Source organism: Cupressus sempervirens, chromosome 11, assembly GCF_028749045.1.
Source record: "Cupressus sempervirens isolate cs-2001-9-10 chromosome 11, ASM2874904v1, whole genome shotgun sequence".
Taxonomy (NCBI): Eukaryota; Viridiplantae; Streptophyta; class Pinopsida; order Cupressales; family Cupressaceae; genus Cupressus; species Cupressus sempervirens.
In genome coordinates, this window is record NC_143128.1 from 55,261,509 (window position 1) to 55,289,354 (window position 27,846).

Sequence of the window (27,846 nt, forward strand, 5' to 3'; positions counted from 1 at the left end):
CGATAATAAGAGGGGGTACAATCTCTGAAGAATAAAGAGAAATGTTTGTTGGATATATAATAGTTGCAACACTTTAATAGAAAGGATATATCATATATATGGAGTTAAATGCCAACAATAAAAAAAAGGGACAAAATCAATGGAAGTAAACTTCAACAATAAAAATATATACACCCAAGCATATAAATGAAGAAGAAATTGTGGAATCAACATTAGGAACAACTAAATAACCAATCAACAATAGTAATTATATCTAGTCAGCTTTTCTCAAGATTCAAACAAAACCATCGCATAAGAAGAAAGAAATAAGACACACACACCTACAATCTAAGTTTTTTTCCACACTTTATACCATTGAATAATACTGGCTCTGAGCACCTAGTCAACACTTCCATCCCATCACTCATTCCAAGTAGTAGAAGGAAATAGTATCAAGCAAGAGTCCATTGAAACATATTGAGGAGGAAAGATAAATAAATCGCACATGGATACAAACAAACAAACACACACACACACACACACACACACACACACACACACACACACAAATACATATATACACACACACAAGTTAGTAGATTGGAGGAGAATTATCAATTACATATTTGAAGAATTCAAATAGAAAAGGCTTCATAACCTAGCACACATTTAGTGAAGAGTGTACATGACCCATCTATGACCAAAATAATCATGCAATAGTACTATGATATTATATCAGAAAAATCATTAGTAGGCCATCATAGAATATAGAGGTTTAACTAGAAAACAACAATTGGATAAATACTATCTTATACACATCAAAATATATCCAGAACAACAACTTCATACACTTGTCAACTCTCAATACCAAACTAGTGCTCAAAATAGATCACCGTAAATCATATTAGACTTGGGTGAGGATAATATTATTTATTACCTTCTTCTATTAATATTTAAGGTGTTCATTAATAAATTCTAGTGTAAAGGAGTTCAAATTTGAATAAAACCAAGGGTGAACTAGCAAATTTCTATAACTAGTTATATAATTTGATATAACATTTAGAAATTATTGGTTGCTCACAACCTTGGACCCTTTTAGATAATTTACATTGAGGGTAGAATTTAAGTTATTCTACATGGGACATTACAAAATATTCATGTTATCAATTTCTTTCTGCATGTGAGGATGATTAGACTTAAATCGTACGAACAAAAATACAATAAGTATCCTGTCATACCCAAGATATTTAATGTGTTCTTCACTATGATCCAGACTAGAGCCTAATACTCTATGATGCCTCTTCACTTGTTGCTGTCAGTAGTTTTTCTATCACTATCTTTTTCAGACATGATTCCTAAATAACATGATTGGTGTATACATTGACTTGTCTAGATTTTATATAAAGTTGTTGAGCTAAAAGGAATTAATATCATACTATTGCTGGAAATGAAAGAAAAATAAAAAATGTCTTGGTATAGATGGACACATTTATAATTTATATTAGTAATATATTATTAAGGGATACAATGCACCTACAAAGAACCATGCATATAGTTTTAGCTTTTAACTAGACACTGAATTCCCAATAGACTGAATGCCTATAGTATTCTCGAGAATAATAAGATAGCTACAATTTATATTAGGTACTTATCTCAAGAGTTCAAGTATATTTGTACTGCATCAAATATCATTAATAAAAAAGGTCTTCTTACAAGCATTGGGCTCCATGGGTATCTTCATATACCCAATAGAGATATTAGAAAAGTTTAATAGAACTCTAGGTAAAGTGTCTACAATTATCGCATGTACATGCACTTCACAAAATAGGGCACTCAAACCTGAAGTCATAGGAGTATTATCTTTGCATTCAAGTCATCCCTACAAGCATTGTTCGAATGACTTAATGAAAAGATTGCTTCTGAGGGGGGGGGGGGGGGGGGGGGGTGAATCTGAAGTTTAAACCCTTAATAACATATGATTGAAATAAACATGCATGCATATAAACATTAAGAAATCATGAGAATCAAATATGCATCACCACATAACACTTGAGATTTTGGTAACCCAAAATCCCTCCAAGAATAAGAAGGTAAAACTAGGGTGGGGATGATACCCACAAAATCACTACAACAATAATGTTTGACCACTTCTGATGGTCTGCCCTGTTAAAGGTTTTACACTATGTCAATAGTGACCTGGTTAAAGGATTTACAAACACTTTACATGAAGTGTTACCCTATTAAAGAATTTAATCACCTTTTCAAAGGATCTACAAAAATATCTATTAAGCTAACCTATTAACATAGGGTTTCCTTTCTAATACAATGGCTAGAGAATATTAGGTATTATAAACCTGATAGCTTACAATACTTGATTGCTGAATATAGGCACTTGATCTACTTTCTCTGATCTTGATCCTTTGAGATCTATTATTCATTTGTATCCCTTGCTTTGTTTTGATCAACTGAATGTCTAACTGCTGCTCTCTTTCTCTAAGTCTTTTTACTCTTCACTCTGAACTCCACTATAGTTTCCCCATACACTCCTTCATTCATCCCCTTTTTTTAAATGAGATTTCATCTTCCTTATAAAAAAATTTGAAGACTTAGGGTTAGGTGTGGATCTACAATCCATATTGAATCTCTATTTTTCGCTCATTCCTTGGACTTTTATTATTGCTTGCATGCCTTCTCCATTTTTCTTATTGGTTGCATGTAGATTGCATAGGAAAGACAAAAGATTCGATCTTATCACTTAGATCCTTCAAGATTCATCATATGTCGGCCATAGAAATGATTTACATCTAAATTAGTGAAGTTTCAAACTCATATGTGCATTCTGTGTTACTCGGCGCTTACTAATTTTTGATGCTTGACACATGTAACAAAACTATCTCACTCGGCTCCTGTTGCATTTCTATTTTGCTCAGCATCGTCTGTGGCTTGGCACCTAAATATTACTCGACACTTGTATCATGCTCAACACTTGATCTTCACTCGACACATTATCTTCACTCGGCACTTAAAGATTGCTTAGCACCTGAAGATCATTCGGCACCTGTTGGAATTCTGACTCGGCATACATAGTGTACTCGGCTACAATGTAGAAAGTGGTTAAGTGTGTTGGCACTCAAATGTCAAAACCATTTTGAGACTAACAAGCATCCCAATATAGAATAAGGGAAGGGGAAAGTTTTTGGATTTAGATCATATTGTACTTTATAGGGAGTATGTTTTAACATGAGACTTAAGAGATACACCACCTATTAAGTAATCAAATAACAATAAAGTGCAAGTTTTTACCATCTCTCTTTGAGAAGTCGCCTCCCTGTAATCAAATAGAAAAAGGAAGATGGTTAGTTATAAAAAAATCCTTAAAATCTATATGATATTACTTCACAATTAACAAGATACTCAAAGAAAACAATTTATCATCTCAAATTTACATCTTAAACTGTTGACATTATATATATTGAAAGTAGCAAAATATTTTAGCATGGATACAAAAAAAGAAGAAAAGATATTTATATTTTGAAATAAAAAATTATGTCAAACATATCAAGAAATGCGTACAAGAGACCTACACAAGTAACACGAAAAATAATATATTACATGTCTATTGTTGAGAAAGGAACTGTAGAAATGTTCACAAGGGGGAAAATGAAAATCAATTGTAATTGCCACACACAACATACTTATCAAGTACCTAGAACCTCTCCAACCTAAATTTGAATTATAAAGATTGTCATTTTCTAATTGTTCTTAGTTGAAGAATTTAGTGGACCACAAATAAATATTCATAAATGGTACAAAACTATAGACATATTGTTAATGGAAGAAGAGTTCCTCACTAAAAAGGATGAAAGATAAATAATTCTGTGATAGAAGAATATTTCTAGGAAGATTCATACAATTTAAATAAGTGAGATTGGTAGATAGGAAAAACAAACTTCACTGAATTAAGCTAGTGTAGTGTATATGAAAATAGGCAAAGCACAAGATTTCATGATAACGCTCCATGGAATGCCTCTCTTTCCCTTGCTAACCAATCCTTTCACAAATGGCTAGAGATTTATGACTATCCAAACACTACACAAATACTTTGCAAAAAACCTCTCTTTGATCTCACTGACACTGTCCACCATTGAAACAATTTTCCAAGAAAAGGCTACTAAGCTTAATAATAATATTGTAGTTGTTATGAGGAACAATGCATAGGAATCAAATGTAAACTTTCCCTCATTACCATTCTCTTCTTGTTCTGACCCCTTTGGAGTCACAAAAAATATTGTCTTAGACAATCCCAACAACTTCAATACAACATGAAATAGTGCAATGAACCATGAAGATGTGCACACAATAAGCCACATGACTTGGTTATTCCACCACTCTCTCATAGAACACCTAAGAAGAATGTACTGCCCAAGCTAATATCCATAGATTGAAAAAAAGAGTGCTAGTGCAATTGGAAAAGAAACCTTTGTAATCTGCATTAGCAGTAAAGCTGGTGTCAATGAAAATTACGGTATACAAATCTATAAATAAAAATAAGTTAAATAACACATTCTAAGATTTGACTTGTTTGAGTGGTTCATTGCCCCTCTTTATGATATAATTTAAGCAATGCATTCTATGATTTGACTTTTTTGGGTGGTTCATTTGAAATCACATTGTCTCATTTACTAATATGATTAAAGATACACCAACTAAATGAATCAAATGGGTTGCTTGAACATCACACACTAAGGTCTAATTGTAAAGTAGTCAAAATTGACTTCCTTTTTCAAAACTTGTCTTAAGGATGATTTGAATCAAAACACATAATTGTTCATGTCACAACCATATGATGAGACCAATGGCTAACAGGTTAATGCATGTTTCAATTTAGACAAATAAGCTAATATTAATATAAAATAAAATTTAACCAACCTTGGGCAAGAATGATTTATGATATAACAGACTCATGGCAGGAAGTAAGGGATAGCAGATAACTGGTACTGACCAAACAATCCATAGGCAGAGATAATCATAAAGCATCCTCTACCTTAGGTTAATGGGTATGTGCAGGATCATGGTGTGCCAAAAAGTGGTGATCTGAAAAATCTATAGTTTTGAAATATCTCAAACTATTTCAAAATCTATTTCAACTTTTTTCCCACCCACCTTGATACTAAATGAAAACAATTAATATCTTTATAAGGTCTACTCTATCTTTTGATACCAAACCTATATGGTCAACTTTCAAAACATCCTAAAAATGTGTTTTTGGCCTATTTTTATGTGATTTTTACTTCAAACATGTAGATGATAATTTTTTTTCACCAAAATTTGATAAAATGAAAAGGGTTTCTTAAGAATGTTCTTATCTTTCCATAAATGTAAGGTTTCTCAAATTACAAGTTTAGTAAGTAATTATTACTTATTTTCTAATGGAGTTACATATAAATTGCTAACTGATACATTACTTGAAAAGCAACTATAACTTTCAAATGGTACAACATTTTTTAAATCCAAAAGATGCATCACATGCTATGTTTCTTCTACTATAAGAAAAAAAAATGAAAAATTAAATTTTATAGAGTTTTGAATTAGTTAAGGTGGTCAGACACGAGAGTTTTTTATTCCAAAAATACTAAAGTCAAAAATTAATTATTAATTATTTTTTTAGAATAAAAATTCTCCAAAATATGTGTCACATCTAGGCATGAGTCTACTACTTATATCTAGAATATTATTAAAAAATTTATTTGATTTTGATTAAGGTGGTTAGACCTGCGTCTACTTCTTATTTTTGTTCTAAAATTTTTGTAATATTGCATTAAAATTCAAAATTTTGATCAATCAATTTTTATTTTTTTGACATAAGTCCTAGTAGTTTAGAAACTAAATTCAAATTTTTAGAGATTATTTTCTCTCAACTTTTTGATATAAAGTTAATAACAAGTAGAAAATTGCACGTCAAGTTGACATAACCCTGATTTTCTAATTTTTTATTGCCACTTAAGAGCATAGTTTGGTTGACCATGATCCTACACATACCCTAATGCTTCTTCTCATTCCAATGAGAGGATAAAGTTTTTTTACAATAATTTCAAGTAGTCCTATTTCCCATCTCTTCTGCTGAACAAGGGTATCTGGACCAGTGGTTGCTGCACATCCCATGAAAACTAGTTCCTCTAGTTGGACACTAATGAAATGCCAACCTAGACTATGAATTTTCATTCTCATCACAACATCCTAAACTATAGATCCATACATCCATCTTACAACCAATCAAAAGTGAGTTAGCATCTATGCTATGGAAGATTTTTGTGGGCTGCATCCAATGTCTAATAAATAAGGTGATATGTACATTTTTGTGTTTGGATTTGATTGTGTATGTTTTTTAGCATCAATGTTTTAGATCACGCTTTATGATCCATCATCAAGATGACAGACTGCATTGAAATGTGAAATATATAGACCAAGCACAACCAAAGGGAAATACAAAGAAAAAGAGGATTGCTCTACATTTTGCACTTTTTCATTCATTCTTTCTCTTATCCTGATGATGGATTGCGGAGTGTGATCCAAAAAATTAATGCTAAAAAAATATACACAATCAAATCCAAAAACAAAAATTTACATTTCAAATGGATAGTGGACATATGATAAGATTAATATAAGATGATGGGTAACCTTTTAGTAGGAATTATTTTTAAGAAAAAAAAAAGGTTATGCATCTTCTACCACTTTGCCCCAAGCAATTTTGGTTTCATAGCTGCAACTAGCAACTTTCAAAGCTTCCTTTGTAACTAGGGAAGGAAGGGTATGGATATTGCATGGAATGCCACTTAGTATAGCCTAAGCTACTTCAACTAGGGCATGTGATTCTCCAAATTCTTTCCTCAATACCTTAGATGAACAAGATGATGCAAAGTTTGGAATCTTTGCTCAAGCAACATCATAAATGTTATTGATTAAATATTTAAAGGGTTTATAAATTTTTTTTATAAGCCTTTTATGAATCACTATTCCAACCACATGTCAACATGCCATATACTGAGCATCAATCTCTAAGCCAATTTTATGCCAAAGATTTTCTATTACTCTGTCTTTGCCTTTCACTTCCTTTCTTATAGTGATGATCAATCTTAAGTGGCAACCCATACAAGCCTTTTCTTCTATAAAAGCAGATGGTTCCTCCATAAAGAGAGTCTTGGAGTGCATTCGATCCCTTCCTAATAGTCTACATACATCCAACATCTCCATTGTTACATCTATAATCATGATATACCTTGGCCAAAAATTCTAGAGAGCTCTTGAATAATTAGTTCAAAAAAGATAGTAAATTATTTCTTACTTCTACTAGTTTTTTCAACTAGTTTTCAAAGGGATCATCCTCGAGACTTCCATGGAACACTTGAGGGAATTGAAAAAAACCACATTCTTTATCTAATTTGCATTCAAGGAAAAAAGACATAATATGTTGTATAGCTCTACAATCATTGACATGCATATCTCTCTCCATATTTAGTGTTAAAGGAGCATTTTTCATCAACGTTGAAAACCCAACACTACATCAGATTAGTAAAAATCATGTTAAGAAATAGTATATATTTGTAATACCATCAAAACCTATCATAGTTGATAGTACAATATTATATATTTCATGTTATTCTTCATAGTTTACATTACTATTAAAATTTCCAAACAATTATTCAAAAACTATTTCAATCACAATTTATACTAGAAACTTTGTAAATAAGTTCTAGAAAGATAAATAACAAAAATATACTAACCATGACATTCATGGTGCCAATCTTATAATCATGGCTAACCTTGGGTGTTTCTCTCTAGCAACATATATTAGGTGGGGTAGAGCATCAACTTTCTTATCATGAACGATTTTGTTTTCATAAATAACCTGTACATATAAAGAATTAATAGTTTGAGATATGCATCCTTTAGAGAAGCTCTTACTATCTTGATACTACAAAAATATAATAAACAATCATTTTAACTTCATACTCTCCCTATTACCTGTATTATACTTGTATGGTTTCTAACATCGAAGCTTCTATACACAAAACCATCAACACTATGATGAGAAGTAAAATTAGGTGGAACTTGTTTTTCTTCCAATGTTTTGCTTATCCTTTTCTTGAAACCTTCATACTCATCCTGCAAAATATCATTTAACAATGGTAAGGAGGTGTGATGATTTAATAACACAAGAACTATTGATTTCTGTACTTTAATCACATCATCATCACCTTCATATCTTTCCTTTCTTAGACAAAATCAAGATCAAATTACTCATTTTCTTTGGAGAAATACATAAAGGGTGCCCTATTTTGTATTTTTAACTTTCTACAGAATGGTACCCATTTTTTTTGGCAAAGCTCAAAGTTTCTACAAGAGCGCAGAAACTAATGGGAGATGCACCATTATGTGAGATATAACAAGCAATTTATTCTAGTGGATAATCAAATGCAAGAATAGAAAGAACTATATTGGCAGTTATCAATGCAGGCTCCTTGAATGGATTTGTTGTAGTGATTAAAACATCCACAACAAGAAGCTTGGAAACAGATTCTCAACTATATCTACAAGCTAAAAACATAAGACAATACCCAAGTTTTTGTAGTGTTTCAAAGAGGAATAAACATATAAGACCTTCACTCATAGAGAAATAAACATATACGACCTCTAATTTTTAATGTAATAAAATAAATTTGTAAATGAACAACATTTATTCCTACCTCATTGTAAGCCTCTCTGGGTATGCATAATACCCAACAAAATTCCATGCCATGTTGTGATAGAGCATCCACACAAAAGAAAACCAAAGCTCACATGCAAAAGCTATTATCCAAAAATTCTAAGAAAATGTTTTGGCTCTCAAAGTTGTGAGGAAAGGGAAAGAGATAATCAACAATCTCATAATTCACATAGAACAACGAGGAAGATGAAAAATATTTGATGAATGGAATTAAAGTTTAGAGACAAATCAAGATAACTCCTTGAGGGATGACAAGATGAATCAATCCTCCCTCATGCTCAAATTCTACCCCATGGAGAAGAGGACCAAGGAAGAAAAGGGAGATGCTTTGAGAGATCAAAAGATAAAAACATGCCTTCAGTTGACTGTAAAAACAAGTTAATCTTGTTATAGGAGGAATACAATGATTAAATAAAATGTTTTTATTGGCTTAAATAGGTCAAGTGGGCCTTCATAGGGACACACATCATCAAGGTATTCATTGCCTATATTAAGGACACATGAATTTTTTTTAACATAAAAAAAAGATATTTTAACTTTGTTAATTAACAATGACTTCTCTTGTTAGCAGGGATTTCTCTTTATCTAAGGCAACATTCTCCTCCCAAAATTGCAATGAACTCATCCTAAAAGAGCAATAATCTATCATAAGGTGAAGTGAAATATCTAAAGGGCAGGGGGGAGGGAGGATTTTTTAGGAAGGGACAATTTAGACAACAACAAGGAAGTTTCTTAAAAAATCAGAGATAAGGAGGGCAAGAAAATGAAAATATGGGATCACTAGAATAGGTTTCATTTTGAGTTCCAATTTTCTTTTGGAAACTACTTAGACTATCTCAAAGAAGGAAAGCTAGGAAGTTATAGATAGAATTCTAATCCACTTAAGCCTTTGGAAAGAGAGAAATAGACCTATGGTTAAGGAAAAGTTTTGGATACTGCAAATATAAAGTTAAGTGTGGAGTTTGAGAAAGCTAAAATGGAACAATTGGTAGGGATAGTTGTGGTGCTCCCATCTAGATCCAACTGTAATACCCAAAATGAGGCAAGTGGTAAAGTTGTTGAAGTTGGAAGATCAAGTACCTAATATTCCTCTAAAAATTCATACCTTTTCCATAGAGTATTATCCCATCATTCTAGACCTACAATGAATGAAACTGATTAATTAATGAAGGTATGTTAGTTTGAGCTTCACTTGGTTTTAATAATATTTTTATATCTCTACTTAACAAGGCCAACCATGTGAAAGTGGAAGCTCATCTAGCCTCACCCCCCTCCCCCTAACATGAATCTAAATTCCCCATTAACATATAATTACATACTTCATTCATTCATTCATTCATTTATGAACTATAACATTCAATCAATACAATCACATGACATTCATTAATATGATATAAAATTCATGAATATGCAATACTAATCAAGACTTCATTAACACATAATAATATTCATTAACAAGACATAAAAATCAATATTAATATGCAACATTCATAGATAATTATTTAAAACAATGTTCTTTCATTATCCAACAAAGTTTACCAAACAAGGTTTATCAAAGAGCATTTTTAAAAAATCATTTTTTTTTTCTTAGCTTTCTTAAGGTAAAGGCTAATAGGAGCATCAATATCTTCCTCATTCTCCTCCTCTTGTGTCACATGTAATGTCAAATTATAATTCCTCCTCCTGTTTTGAGGAGCATAAGGTTGCTGCACTAAAGGGGACTCTGTTGAAATAACAAGTAAATGGTTTAAATTGACATACTCTTTTTATTTTATTTTTACTATTACAAGTATTTCATTAACTAGTAGAACATTGCATGTATTTTTCTTACTTGACAATGCCACATCATTTATAGTAAAATTTTGATTTACCACCACATCAACATGCTGAACACTTTGAACGTGCTCCACTCATTTACCATAATGTTAAACATGCTCTAAAATATTCAAAAAAAAGATACACATCAAATTGCAATTGAATATGTTGAATTCTATTCATAATTGTGTAATTAAATTCTAATAGCAAATTAAGACCTCCACCACTATGATACACATCATGGCTTTCATCACACACGTGCTGTGATAGGATTTGAAGGCTATAATGAAATGTTATCCACATTGTTATGTAGTCAATTTATGTTGGAAAATAACACCAAAAAAGAAGTTTCTCAACTATTCAATTTGATTTACTTTTTATTTGACCAATTTACTTGTGTCTCGTTTGGTGCACTAGATTCTTTGGTGTGATTTTCAGATTCTTTGCATAGGTGTGCAACCATGACTTTATAGCCTTCCTTCCATGCAATTTTTTTAATCTTCATTTGTGGGCTCTATATTGAATTCTATGAACTATATTTTTTGTTAAATATCATTAGTATTGCATGTATGATTTGATTAAAAAAATTGTTTGCAATATTATATAATTTTTTTAATATGAAATTCCATTGTTGCTAATTACAAGTCGAGACTGAGGATTCATATAGCCACCATAGACAAGTTTGTGTTGGACAACCTTTTGTAGTCTTGCTTATGTAGCTTTTGATGTGTCATGTAGTCTATGAAAAGTTTGAAACATGTTATATTATATATTTAAAAAGATCACTATTTAGTGCATAATTACATTCTACTCAATACTATCATGACATACCTTGTTTTTCCCTTTTCTGGTTCAATTCCTCTTCCAGGTAGCCTTTTCTCTTTTTCATCTTTTATTATTTCATTCCACTCCATCAGTGGAATCACAGGAGGACACTCATACTTTGGGTTATCCTTTAGACCCCTTCTATATTGGTTCCTCATAGTCTTTATATGTTTGGATGCTCTTTTGAGAAGTAGGGCACTATCAAAAATGTTTTTTCCAAAGAGGTCCTCAAAAGATATAATGAGCTAATTTTTTAATTCAGGACCCTATTCATTTCACCTTTGAAAAAATAAAAAATTGTTAGATCAATAAATTTAATATAGTACAATAAATAAAAGAAAAGAAAAGTATTGTAGCAATGATATGAAACTACCGATCTTTTATGTATGGTGGGTCCAAATAGCTTCAATGTCATTTCAAAAAGATGACCACAGAAAACATCATTTCCTACAAAAACATCATGGGATTATCAATCCAAAATGAGTTATGTATAAGTAAACTACAAGTACACTATAAATAATAACAATTTTAAAGCACCTGAAGCTTTGGTGATTGTAATGGAAACATAGTTTTCTTGTTCAACAATAATGTCCCCACAAATGAACTAGTACTAGTCACATAGATTACTCCAGGAAATGGTTCAACTTTACTAGTAGTAGTCTCTATTTTTCTATCAACTATAGGTGTATTTGTTAGTGCACAAAATAGTCCATGAATATAAAATCCACCCAACAAAAATAATAATTCATGATTAGTACATTGTAAAATATAGAAAAATAAGGTTTTACCAATTGTACTTGGTATAGTCAAAGATGTATGCAAGCTCCTTGTTGCCAAAAATGTAGTTGACAATATCAGAGTTATGATCGAAGGAGGCATCTACACTTCATCATGAGTTGAAGAATACATTGTTAGGAAATAAATTTTCAATGGATAAAGATCAAATGGGATACTAGCTAGAAGTATCCAACAATCAAAGTTAAGTATTATAATGTTGATGAAAACAAATGGTGTTGCACTAGTAGGGCCACAATCTTCTATTATTGCTCATATTGTTTCACACGTAGCCAGTGAACTTCATGTACCAATTCTTTCATTTGGGGTAATATATCCAACTCTCTCATCATATTAGTATGAAATGATTGGTTTCTACGAGAGAAATGGATAACTTCTTATTGTGGTTGCATATATAGATGATATGTATGGAATGATGGAATTTGTAGCTATGATTAGTTTCTATGGATGCAAAGATATTATGGTTGCATATACAGATGATGATTATGGGAGAAATGGAGTAGCTTCTTTGAATGACATGCTAGAAGATGTTAATGCTAAGATTGTTAACAAAATAAAATTTTCTTGTAGAGTTAGTAAAAATGATATTGGAAGTGTGTTGGTGTAGTTAGCTTTGATGGAGTCAAGGGTATTTGTTGTGCATATGAATCCAGACACATGTATCGATCTATTATTTGAGGTACTGTACCTTGGAATGTTGAATAGTACCTATGTATAGATAGTCACACATTGGCTTTCTTCCCTTCTGGAATTTGATGGACTTGACTATGAAACCATGAACTCACTCCAAGGAATCCTTGCTATATGTAGGCATATTCTAATTTCAAATCAGGAGCACACTTTTAGAGCAAGGTGGAACAATCTCTACAAAACTAAAATAATTAATTTCCACTTGAATGCATTTGGACTATATGCTTATGATGCAATCTAGAAAATTACCCATTCAATTGACAATTTCTTGAGGAAAGGAGTAAATTTTTATTTTACAAGTTATCCTTAGCTCTCCAATTTAACTAGAAATGAAACAAAATTAGCAGAGTTAAAGGTGTTTGTAGGAGGATCATAGTTACAGAATATATTGCTAGAAACAAATTTCACTAGCTTAACTGGTCCTATAAAATTTGATAAAAATGGAAATTTTCTTGGTTCTACTTTTCAGATCATCAATATACTTGAAACAAGATTTTGCAAGGTAAGTTATGGGCCAAATCAATTTGGTTTGTCTATTATTCCTCCAGAAATCAGAGTTTCCAAGTCACACATCCAATAAACCATGGGTCAGAAAATTATTGATATAGTATGGCCTAGTCAAGAAAAACTAATACCATGAGGGTGGGTATTTCCTAATAATGGAAAGCATCTTTTGATTGGTATGCCCAGGTTGGATTTCAAGAGCTTGAGCATACATTGGAAAATAAAACCAACATGATGAAGGGATTTCTTATTGATGTGTTTTTTGCTACAGTGGCCTTGTTACCTTATGCCCTTCCATATAAATTTGACCTTTTTGGAAATGAGAAATCAAACCCCAATTTTGATGAGCTTGTGCAATAGGTTACCTTAAAGGTTGGTATGTAGAACTATTCTTATATCTGCTACTATACTTTAAGATAATTATCTATAGGTTATATCTCTCATATAATTCTCACACTACATTTTTTGGTACAATAAAGTTAATTTACATATGCATACTAGGGTTATCTTTGCATAACTACAGTAGTACAAAAATTTGATGCATGAATGTGTTGTACAATTGTTACATTCTTTCTTCTCATAGAAGTCATTTTATGGACTTTGGGGCATAAATCAAACTATGATTTTCAAGGACGTCCAAAGGAACAAGCCACATTGTTAGTAAATACATTTGTAACATTATTATTTTTAATTTGCAATGGATAAAGATTAAATTTAAGTGTTATAATGTTGTAAAGAGAAAGTGTTATTTACATGAAGATTGTGTGCTACAACCTTCACCATATTGACCACACAGTCTCATAGGTGTCACAAAATCCTATAAGAAGAACACATAATATTTTAGGTCATGATCCATAAGATACTATAAAATATAAACATGTATTAAACTTTAATTTTTGCTTAAGATTAATTATTGCTTACCTTGAAAGAATTGACTCTAAGCATCAATTCTTCTTTCAGTGCCTCTATCTTCTAAGTAATGTTTCAGTGAAGGACAAGGTTAAGAATTTCATCACTATATTCTTTTATAAGTTTATGGGTCATGAAGATGGGGTTAGTGCTACATGAAATGCCATTTAGAAACGATGCCTGAGTTTCAGATCGCATTTGATTTGTTATCATTTTCACTTTTCTTTATCAATAAGTAGCAAGTTGTGACATCAATATTAGAAAAATTCCATCAAAATAACTCCAAAGACATAAAGAAGAGAACATAATAATATGATATTTATTTCTATATAACTTGTACAATTACACTAGTTAAGGTTTATCTTCGTTGAAGAAGGTGTGTGAGGTACATCTCTACTTGTGCCTTATGGTATATCCATGTTTCCCTATGAAAAAGATTGGTAATTCTTCGAAATCAAAAATGAAATGAAAATAATAGCCTTACCAAAAAAAATTATTAGTAAAACAATAGTTGTATATTGGAGTTGATATTAATTGGAGGCAATTTATTTAAATGTTATACTTACTAGTCCCATGATAGGGAATTTTTTGTATCTACACAATTCAAATTGTAATCTATTAGAAGCTCTTCCCCTACACTTATTGATTTTATCACAAATAGAAAAACATGATTTCCCTCGCATGCCTCAAATATATAATTTAGCCACTTATTAGTTGACATGGGTTGAGAACTATTTATAAATTCTACAATATTCCCTATTTCTTTTGGCCTTCCATCAATATACATAGCAAGCTTTTTACTTTGATCATTTTGTTTTGCATTGTATATAATTTGGTGACATTGCATACCTACACATAATTTTTTAATATTGCACAATCCATATCCAATTGTTGTAATTGTAATAAAGTCCTACATACTTAATCAATTCAACAAATTTATGTAACTGACCTTTATGCCATCCATAGAAAATCTATTTAATAGAAAAATCAATGTTAGCTAGAGTAGTTCCTTGGGTACCCATTCTTTCTAAATATGTTTGTACGTTAAGGGAACCTTCCTATCACCTTCACTCTCATTATCATAAGAACATGACCCCTCCTTAGCAAGGAAAAAATACATTCATTTATTGAATCTTCTCCTAATCTTTTGATGTCTTGTTGATCTCCCTATTTTAGACCTACTAGATGTCTCACTTTTGTCTTCTATTCCCATTTCCTCACTTGAGAAAGATAGATCAGACAAATATCTTTTATGTAATACTTGCAATCCATAAAATGAGAGACACACTAGGGCTAAAGTTGATGTTGATGGTAAAGAGAAGATATGCAAATATAAAATTGTACGTATGGGGTCTATTGACTTATACCTATTGATCCATGTGATTGTGCAAGATCTTGGTCAAATGTGTTAAATAGCATGCATATGTGAGCCATTTATTTTAAGTTAGCCAAAAATTACATATTTTATATGCTACAAATTATGTAGAAGACAAACATTAAATGATGCATTCATCAAAATTATTGTATATTTTTTAATTCCTTACCTTTATGATGTGTGGTAGCTATGCAATATCATTGTATATATTCCATGAAAGTAGAGTTCAACACATAATAACTTAATTATAAAAATATACAAGTCAAACAAATTTCTATAAATAAATCATTACCCCATCATACTTGACATTGATTATACGTCGATATATATTTTATTGATCAAAATCTTTATCCATGTTGTCATCATCATCATCACCATCATTGTAATTGTCACTTTGATCATTGTCATCACCACCACCATCTTCATCACCATTATCATAATCTTCATCACCATTATCATGACCATCATCACCTTGATCATCACCGCCTTTATCAACACGATCATGATCATGATCATCATCACCATCATTGTTAGCATCACCAGAATCATAATCATCTTCTTCTTCATCATCATTGTGTAACAATCATTTGTGATCATTATTTACTTAATCTTTTGATTCTTTAGCATCTTCTTCTTCCATCACATTATAATTTACCAACCTTCCTCTTAGATCATGTCTAATAACAAATGACCAACCTAGTTTATGTGGAATGTAAAAGTAGAATACTTGCTCACATTCGCTTGAAAAATATAGGGCTCATCTCCAATTGACTCAAATGACCTTGTATTAATCATTATAAATCCACTATCATGCTCAATAATAGTCTTATCAGAATCCTTTTGATTTAGCCGTAACCGGTAACATTTGACAATAAATAGAACTAATTTGAATGAATTAAAGTTACACTCAAGTATATCATCCAAAATGTCATATTATAAATTTTTAGGTTGTTAAGAATGTATGTCATTTATAGATGAAATATTGGTGACCTTGAAGACTAAACTTATCCTAGAATCACAAGTTATCTTCATTTTATCTAACTTTTCATGCAAAATTTATGACCATGGTAGTACATAGCTTTGTGATGTGTGATTTGAAATTATTTAAACATGTCAAGATTATTTGCATTGGTCTATGATTTGATATTAAACTTTTGGGTCATGATTAGTAATCTTCTATGTTCCTTTCTATCTATTACTCCATATGCTAGATCAAGTATCATTGGCATAACATTGGGATGTCCATTATGATGAACTTTTAAAACCAATGATGTAACACCATACCATGTTAATAAGCAACTATTTTCTTAAGACTATTGAATCCATATCATCATCCAATCATGATTGTTTATAATATTCAAATATAGTGCATCCCACTCATGATCATGTTAGCATGAATGTTGATGATACTACTTTGGGCGAGTATCCTGAGCATTGGAGAGTATTGATATGTTGCATTCATGACTATTTTTTTCATTGAGTCAACATAACATGGTTTTTGTAAAAATTAGTTGAGTAGAAGGCATATATTTTGATGGTATGAACAATGGTTTGATTGTTTGGGCATGCACAATTATGCACATGTTCAACATAGTCTCCTAATGATGTGGTCATGTGCGTAGAGTCTAAGTCAAAGATGTATAGAAGTTGTGCCTAATTTATAGAGAGCAGTTCAGAGATAGAGTATTAGGAAAGCAGTTCATGATCATTGTTGGGTATCTTACATCTAGGATGTAATAAATAGATGCACAATTAGGAAATGATAGAGAATAGTTCACTGATGATGTCAGTGAGTGTGCAAACCTTAATATTGCATGTATGAGGTTTTGTATAGATTGTGAGCTAATAGTGAAATTATAATTATAATAATTAATTATCTTACATTATTAATTGGGAAAGCCTAAAGGATGACTGAAGGAATTATTATGAAGATATGGTTTAAAGAAAATATGTTTTCCTTGATTGTAAAAATATATGATGTGTATTGAGATCATTGTTGAAGTGTGAAGTGAGAAAAGAAGCAGAGTGCTTAGTGAATGTGTGTAAGCGATCCAAGGGATTATTGGATGTGAGATTTGAAATTTGGTTACAAGATCTAAAAAAATAGAAGTCTAGTTGATAGGACATAGATAGAGGAACAAAGTAAATTTCAGTTCTATTATTCTACAAGGAATAATATAGAGATCATTTGGAAAATGGGTTCATTGGACTTTCCCTTGAAGCTATTTGGGCAGTGGGTCAAGTTGTCTTCCATAACTCCTAACATGGTTGGAATCTCCTAATAGGGATTCAAAGTCTTCTAATATGGACTCATATGTATTGAATGTTGTAACAGACTCCTAATAGGGTCTATCCTCTAACAAGAAATATTTATATTAGTACATCATCATGTGGGTACCATCCTTACCAAGGTTTTCCCTCTGATCAAGCATTTCCCTAGTTAACATATCTGTTGTTATTATGTATGAGTATCTTGTTATGGTTTCATTTTATATTACTCATATGGTTGAGATTGTTAATTTTAATACTAGTTGGATAATTGATTAACTATTACCCCTCTCAATTATATTAGTTGACTATATATTCTAACAATTGGTATTAGAGCCTCAAGTCCTTGAAGAATAATCTCAACATCATTGTAGATCAATGTACAATATGTTTAGGAAGGATTGTCCAAGATTTGATGGGGCCAACTATGACAGTTGGAAGAATAAGATGAAGACTCATATGTTGTGCATAGGTTTGGGATATTAGATCTTGACAAAAAAGTCAGAAGATAATCATTGAAGAAGAAAAATGTGAGGGATGCAATGAAGAAGAGAGAGATCTATTCGTGTATAACATGAGAACAAGAGAACCTCTACAAAAAACTCTTCCAGAGAATGAACACATGGTGTAAGGCACCCATGCAAAGACAAGAAACAAAGGGACCATCATCTCATCAACAACCAGGATTGGCATCATCATTATTTGACTAGTGATTAGTCTTATTAGGTCTTGGTCACTTGTAAAGGAAAATGTGTCAAGATATTTATAAATCTTGTTTGAATTTATCCTATATGACCCTTAGTTAGGATTTTTTGCTTTAATTTGGTTGGATAAGGAAAAAAAAGGTCTAAACTATGGTTTTAGTATGTTGTTAGTCCTATCTTAGTCATCTAATAAGGTTAGGAGTTGATTTTTTTGTTTGAAGCAAAATTGCACTTTGTTGCAAAAGTTGTTAGCAACTTTTTGTCAAGAAATTGCAAAAACTTGAAAAATAACTTCCAATAGCCAAATATTGTTGTAGCAATTAGAGGGAGGCTATATTAGATATTTTTCATCTCTCTCAAGTTAGAGAGAACCATTGTACATATGGATACTTTTGAAATCAATAAAATATACCCTTTTTCTATGCATTGTTTTTGTAACTATGATCGGTAAAAATTGGCACAAATGTTCTAACATCTACAAGTGACATGGCTAGATAGAAGGGATAATTGGCATGCTATAATAGTTGGTTTGAAGTCATTCGATCAATTAGGGAGCTAGTTGTGTTGATTCTTGTAAAAATGGTCTATCAAACCCTTAAATCTAGGGTATTCATCAAAATAGGGCCCTAACTCGACTCCCACCAGTGGATTTGTATGACCACTTGGAGGGATCAAGTTAGGATGATGACTAATCGAATTCCAAAGGTACAGACCTGAGGGATGGATTTTGTTATTTTTCCTTCCTTGCCTAGGCTAAATATCTCAATGTATTTAGCATCTAGTGATTATGTTTGAAGGATCATATGGCTAAGAAGCATTGATTTGGCTAAGTGAGAGTAGATTTGGTGTAGTTTGGAGTTAGGGAACTTTTTGGTAACAACATTTCATTTCCATGAAACCATTTTAGAGTAGTTCCTTAAGAAACCACACCTAATTAGGCCTATTAGGTTTTTGAGTCTTAGGACCATTTTGGGATGCTGGAGTAGGGTTGGAATTTGAAACCTTGTAGTCTTTAGGTTTCCAAAAGGGTATCAAAATCCGTAATTCACTTTCCAAGTCTTTTGAAGAAATATCAATTTTTTTGGGAAATATCAAATTAGGAAGCCTAATTGGCATTAGGCCTAAAAGTACAATTATCTAAGTTTCATAGTTTGGTGATCGATGAAGGAAAGTTATTGAAGGATCTTAGTAAGAGTGTCAAGTGGACATTGTAGACAAGGAGTGAAAACTTCACAAACCTTTGTGATCACATTTTGAAGATCATGAAATTTCTCAAGGAAATTGAGCAATATTGCATTTTTGTGAGTGAAAACACCTTTTGCTATCAAGTCTCGGCATCAAGTGATATCAGAGCCAACTTGATTATAATTTAGGAGTATACATAGGAAAAGATGTTTGAAGGTGAAGAAGGGGATAGGGAGATCCATTTGTGGGTGACTAATGTGGAGTTGGCCAAGATAGTAAAGGAGAAAATGAAAAAAAGTAGAGCAGTCAAGGATGAGAATAGAGCCATGAGAAGAGAGTCGGACATGTTGAAAGGGTAGGTAAGGAGAGGACACAATGAAGAGTCAGAGGTAGAAGAAGTGGAGGAAGAAGATCCACCTAGGCCAACATACATGCAAGAAGATCAAAGGACTATGCTTATAGCCCTAAAGAGGGTAGGGAAGAAGGACAAGAGTGTCATGCCTGACCCATTTTTTTCAGTGTTACCGCATTTTAGACTTATATGAATCTGATAAACTCATGAAATTTCTAGTTTTAAAAGTTTTTGTTCTATACTATTTTCGATAAGATTATGATTGGAAAACATTTCTAAGAAAACTTTAAAGGTAGTTCAGACTTTATGGTTTTCGTTTTGATATTCTTTGGTACGTCAGCATAATGTAAGTTTATCATGTTTTCTTTTAATTCATCAGAATTAGGATAATTCATTGTTAGTGGATATTCATTGATCATCAGTATTTCCCTAATACTTTTTCTTTTCTTGTCATATTTAAATGTGTGTGGCATATTAAAGTTTATGTTGTAATAAATTGTTAATATGTTGAATGTTTCAATGTTCATTTATTGAAAATTAAACACGTATATATATAGTTTCATATTTGAGGTTTCATGCTTATCTAAAAAAAAAGTTTTGTATATTTATTTTGGCTATGTTATTATTAAGTTGGGGTTTAAAACCCGCTGTGGTTATTAGCATTGTGCATAGCATATTATATTTTCTAAGTATCTAAGGGTACTAACCTAAAACCCTAATTGGAACTCGATGCTTTGAATGAGTTTCAGTGTTGAAGTTTTTAAAAAGCCATATATGGCGGTGGCAAATTAACTGATTGAGTACTTGGTAGTGAAATGTCTCAGTTGTATTTAATGTTTATTTATGAGGAATTATTTCATTGTAGTAGTCAACCATTTTTGTGTGCAAAAGTTTGAGTTTCAGTTGGGTTTGGGCCGAGAATTTGGCCATATTGATCTGTATGCTATGCATCTGTCAAGCATATTGCTAAGATTTAGCATCATGGAGAATTTTTTGGATAAGGAATTCATGTTTATGAAGCCATGTATTGTTGGATTCCACATTATCAATTGTTATCAGTATTTCCAGTTTGGAAGATTGGTTTTGTTTGGTATCTGGGGTTTTGGCAGCGAGTGGTAATTGCAGAGCATTTTTGGGCATCGACTGTTCATTTTAGGTAGGGGGCAGTTCCTAACCTTTATCCTTTTACTGTTATGGGCGTTAATTTTGTTTTAAGGAAATTGGGAAGTTCAGTTTGAGTTACACTTGTCGATACCCAAGTATGGGTATTTGTAGGGTTGGAGATTTGGAGTTGAGCTCTGCATATATCCATATTTGGATATCGAGCAATATGAGTTTTCAAATATTGTGTTGTTGGAATTTAGAGTTTATGTTATCCATGAATGAATACGATGTTCACCGTATGTATTTAGGATGTCAAAATCTTAGTGCATAGCGGTTATAATCCATTCGTAGATGGTGAGGTTTTTGTTTCTGAAGTATTGTTAGTAGGAATTGAAGGCAACGAAATTTTATCAAGCATTTTTCTTGTGTCACAAATGAAATTTGATTTGGAAATTCTATTATTAAATTGAGGTTTGTGATGACTGAGGTCATCCTTGTGTTTCAATTTCTTGTGTTATATAGACATTTTTTCATATGAATGGCTTGAGATAAAAAGCTTAGTTACTCTGTGATATAGGTTGTATGTTTCGAATTCTGTTATTTGGAAAAAAAAAGTATCTATGCGGTATCACCCAGAATTAAATTTGTGGACAACATGTGTTTACGATTTCATAGATGCATGGTTTAAGGGTTTTGTGGTAACAACGATTAACTCATTTGATGTTAGAGTCAAATCATTGTTTGAATTTGTAAGTGGACATTTTGTCGAACAGTTGCATGGTATGAGGGTTAACATTTGGTCTTATATTTAGTTCAAAGCATAAAGAATGTTGTATCATCATTTCTTGGTGTAGTAATACTATGTCATAAAAAGGTTATTTAACAGTCGATACTCTGTGTGAGTGGGCATTATGTTTCAGTTACTATTTGGAATTGTATGTTGTCGAGTTTTAGATGTATTGCTATAATGAGACTTGGAAACTGTGCGATGTCATTATTTCATTAGCTAGATAAAACTTGAAGTAGGTAGATGCATCGATTCAATAGTATAATCTGTTCAATATTGGTTTGAACTTTGTTTTCATTAGAAGATAGGTATATATACATATAAAAAAATATACTTGTATTATAATTGTGAGATGACAGTTTTGTGTTGTGTTTTGGGTCATCGAGGGCAGTATTGTATAATGTTTTTATTTGGTACTTGGGTTTAACAGTGGTGAATAGAGATAGATTATTATGTTCAGTAAATTATGATGGTTTTTGAGTCATCACTCATTGTTGTTTTGAGAAGTTACTCGCAACTAAGTATGACAGTATTGATAAATGAAAACATTGGTTAACTTGCTATTTTATTATCAAAACAATTATTTTATGGACAACTAGTGTACATTTTAGATTAGGAACTTTTGTATCCTAAATTGCTATTGGATGTCTGAATGCTGAAAACCACATTGCATTTGTGAATCACATTTTAAGTTGATTTTTAACAATAGATCTTTAAATGTTGTGGTAGTTATATTGTGTAATGACTTATTGTCAAATAAGGGTTGTTATTTCTATAGACACTTGTTTACCTTTAATAACATGGTAACAGTCACTTGATAAATTTGGATTATATTTAGTTTTATTTGGATTATGGAAGTCTTTTTAGTATGGTTGAAATTGTTTAAAACATAATTCTTTTATTACAAAGTTGTTTTCAGATCTTAATTAAAATAAAAGTAGTATAAGAATTGAGTCAGAATTTGATATATGTTTGATGATGTGACATTTTGAAACAAGAATATCATGTGCATTTTGATTCGTTATCTTGGTCAGTTCGATGTTAAGTGTAGATGATTAGGTCAGCAGGGAATTAAAAGTATAGTATGAAGATTTTGTACGTATTGTTGAGCTGTGCAACAGTTCAATTGTATCTATGCGATCTTGATATTATAGGTTTTATTCCTGTTGATGTAATTATCCATATTTACCTTTGAACTTGGCAGTATAAGATGTGTTACTGATGGATTTAAGGATGTAGTATCATGTTGAAGAATGATTTTATATTTGTCGCATGTACATTTTTAGTATATCTGTTTGATGTGTATTTTCAAGAATAGCTGTGATGAACGTATATCGAGGTGGCTGAATTTGGTTTATCCTATTCAGTTAGTTAAATTCAGTGATAACTTTAAAATAAATTGGGTGGGTTAGTTTCACATAAAAGTTAATTGGCCTTACCTATGACTTAAACCTATCTGGTTAAGTACGGAGAAAATGCATGTCTCTATTCTGTCAATGACAAGTAAAATAGAGAATTATGTTATATGATGACTATAAGCATACCATATTTGGATGCAGAAACTTAGTGCCATAACGATGACACCTCAGAATATATATGTTTCATTTATGAGTTATTCTTAGTGCGAGTTTAATTTTGCAATGAAAAGTAATTGTTTACTTCTTCCATATTATTATTAGATTTGCACTATATTAGATGGATTAGAAATCTATTTTTGGATATCTATATGTTGGTACTAACATGTATGTAGATGGATTTTGCTTTTAAACTCAGTGTGTACTGAGCCCTTGTTTGTGTTATGTTGCATTCTGTGTGGTTTTTAGGTGTTTCGAGATTCAAGTAGCTAAGGATGTTTATTGAAGTTACTTCTGAATCAGCATTTAGGGTTCCTATGTTGGACATAGGTGTCAAGAAATGATATTGTATTTCATTATAGTTCTGAACTCTTTATGTATTCTTTTTGTGATGAAAATGTATTTGGACGATATTCTCTTTCATTGGGAATTTTTCTGTATAAGAGTGATTCAGTCCTTGTATTAGAACTTGTGTTGAGTTGATTTAAAAAAAAAAAATTATTATGTTTATGGTATTGTATTTTGTTTTTAGATTCTTTCGGTTTTGTCTCGTGTGGAATTTTAGATTGTTTTTAGAGACCTACCTATGTTCCATGGTAAGTTGGAACCAGAGGATTGCATAGATTGGCTAGAGGCCCTTGCAAATCACTTTGAATGTGATGATATACCTACAAACCAGAAGGTTAAGATTGCTAAGTCCAAGTTGAAGAGGCCATCCCTTAGTTGGTGGAATTTCCAACAAAATGAGAGGGTAGAGGAAGAGAAGGCTCTCATATCAACTTGGAAGAGGATGAAAGAGGAGATCAAGAAGCGATTCATCCCAAAGGACTATGAGATTATGGTACACAAGAAGATGCAAAATCTAAAGCAACAATAACTAGATGTAAGTACCTATACTCAAGAACTCCATTCCTTATCTTTGAAGGCAGGAATGTATGAAAGTAAGAAAAAAAAGTTGGATAGGTATACAAATGATCTCAAGTATAGTATTCAAGATGAAATCACTCTAGTGTCTATGGAGTTTGTTCATAAATGTTTTCAATTAGCCTTGAAGATTGAGGATTACAAAAAGAGGAAGGGAAATTAGAATAGTAGAGGAGGAAGAGGAAACAACTTTAGAGGAAGGGACATGTTTTAGAATAGGAACTTTAACAAAAACCAAGGAGAGTCAAGTAACCTAGACCACGAGATGGACAATTCACCAAGGAGCAACTCTAGAGGTGGCAGAGGTAATAGTAGGGGGAGATTTGGAGGTAGAAGTCATGGTGTCTTCACAAGGAAATGCTTCTCCTACAACCAAGTTGGTCACCAATCATTTAGGTGTCCAAACAACGAAAATACTAATGGAAGTAATCAGAGGGGTGATAGGAGGATCCAATTGAGACATGATGCATAAGAAGATGACTGCTAGAGTATAACCTCCTACCACACCACACAACCAAGGTCAGCTGATCTAGAATAAGGTGAGTACATAATATTTAATAGGACTTTGTTAAAAGAACCAGTTAATGAACCACAACATAGGAAATCTTTATTGAAGACTAACTATAGGGTGAATGGGAAAGTATGCAAAATTATTATAGATAGCGGGTCTACTAAAAACCTAGCATCCATTGAGATGATTAAGAAGCTTGGGCTCAAAAAAAATCCCTCACCACACACCTTATAAAGTCTCTTGGTTGAAAAAAGAGCATTAAACAATGGTGGATGAAAAATGTTGGGTAGATTGTCAAATAGAATCTAGAGATAAGAAAAAATGTGAATTTGTAGGTATGGATGCATGGAATCTCCTTCTTGGAAGGCTTTGGAAATTTTATGTAAATTTCTAGCATGGGGGAAAAACAAATTTCTATACTTTAACCAAAGATGGAATTAGTTACACAATGAAGCCCTTACCTGATAGTGAGAAGGAACAAGCCTTGAAAAGTGATGTCCTATTGACAGGAGAGAAGGAGTTCTTAAAGATCCTTAAGGAGAAGGATACACTATTTTTTCCATTGTGATAAAACCAAAAATAGAGTCGAGGTTGAAGACTAAGAGCTAAGAACCTTTGAGGAAGGTAGGGCCTAAAGAAGTGCAAGAACTATTGCAATAGTACCAAGGAATAGTAGTAGATATGAGATCAAATACCTTGCCACCTAAGAGAGAAATAAGTCATTTTATAAACCTAATCCTAGGTACCACATTACCAAATAAAACTTCCTTTAAATTGACTCCAAAACAAGATACTGAGATTGAAAAACAAATTCAGGGATTAGTAGAAAAGGGATTCATTAGGAAGAGTATTAGTTCTTGTGCAGTTATTGCAGTTTTGGCTCCCAAGAAGTATGGTACATGGAGACTATGCAAAAACTCTAGAGTCATTAACAATGTAACAATAAGATACATGTTCCCTATGCCTAGAATGGAGGACCACATGGATTTCCTAGGTAGACCAAGCTGTTTCTGTAAAATTGATTTAAAGCGTGGTTAACACTAGATAAGAATAAGGGAAGGGGATGAATGAAAGACAACCTTTAAGACCAATGAGGGCTTGTTTAAATGGGTAGTCATGCCTTTGGGCCTCTCAAATGTCCCTATTACCTTCATGAGGTTAATGAATGAAGTCCTCAAACCCTTCATAAACCTCTTTGTAGTAGTCTACCTGGATGATATCCTAATCTTTAGGAGGGATAGAAATGAACATTTAATCTACCTAGACATGGTATTGAAGAGATTACATGAAGAACATCTAAAGATAAATTTGGAAAATGCATGTTTTTTAGGAGGAATTAATATTTCTTGGTTTTGTTATCTCTAAGGAACACTTGAAGATGGATCCCTCAAAGGTGGAAGCTACTCTAAATTGGCCTACTCTTAGAGCTACATGTCAGGTAAAAAGTTTTCATGGCCTAGCAAGCTTCTGTAGGAAATTTATAAGGGACTTTAGTGGAGTTTGTGCACCAATGATAAACACTATCAAAGGTGGGAGAAAATGTCAGTTTATATGGATAGATAAAGTAGATAGGTCTTTTAAGTACCTCAAAACAAGAGTGGCCCAACAACCCATACTAGTATTGCCAATTTTTCACAAAGTGTTCACCATTGAGTGTGATGCAAGTATCAAAGCCATAGGTGGCGTTTTAAGTTAGGAAGGTAGGCCTGCGGCAATTTTTAGTAAAAAGTTGAATGAGGCTAAACAAAAAATACTCCACTCATGACTTAGAAATGTATGCCATGGTCCAATCGCTTAAGAAATGGAGGCACTACCTTTTACCAAAAGAATTTGTTGTTTATACTGATAACCATGCTTTGAGCTTCATGAACAAGCAGGAAAGATTGAATCACAAGCATCTTAAATGGGTGGAGTACTTACAAGAATTTAATTTCACCATCAAGCATAAAAAAGGGGTGGCTAACAAGGTAGTAGATGACTTGAGTAGGAGAAATTTTACCATTTAGGAAGTCCAGTTGGAGAGTGATGACATTTTATCACTAAAGGACATGTAACAAGAGGATGAAGACTTCAAGACTACATATGAGGTTTGTTTAGAACTTGGGGAGAGGCATCACAATGAATATTCTAATTTTCTCATTCAAGAAGGTCTTCTTTTAAAATTAGTTAGTTATGCATCCCTAAATGTTCTATGAGGGAGAATATATTAAAAGAAAAACACCGTGGCAGCCTATTAGGTCATTTTGGCCTAGATAAGACTCTTGAACTAGTAAGAAGATTTTATTATTGGCCTAAAATGCAAACATGTGTTAGGAGATTTGTGGAAAGTTGCATGGTATGCCAAAGGGCTAAAGGAGTGACTTCTAATGCAAGATTGTATACATCTCTACCAATACCCTCTAAACCTTAGGACTTTGTATGCATGTATCTTGTATAAGGTTTACCTAAGACCAATAATGGTTTTGACAACATTTGTGTTGTTGTGAATAGATTTTAAAAAATGACACACTTTTTTCCATGTAAAACCACCAATGATGTCTCTAGCATTGCAAGACTATTCTTAAGGAGATTGTGAGACTTCATGGGTTACCTTTAATCATTATGTTTGATAGGGACTCCAAGTTCATTGGATAGTTTTGGAGGACTTTGTGGAAGAGGATAGGAACCAATCTTGCCATGTCTTCAACATACCATCCATATTCTGATGGTTAGATTAATGTCACAATTAGATCACTTGTAAATCTACTTAGATTTCTAACTGAGGAATATGGAACATCATAG

General features: G+C 32.2%; 1 pseudogene; it reads right to left on the reverse strand.

Annotated features, from left to right (window-relative positions):
- Positions 1 to 3,938: 3,938 nt before the first annotated feature.
- Positions 3,939 to 27,846, reverse strand: part of LOC149528213 (cellulose synthase-like protein H1) — a 154,925-nt pseudogene continuing 131,017 nt past the window's right edge.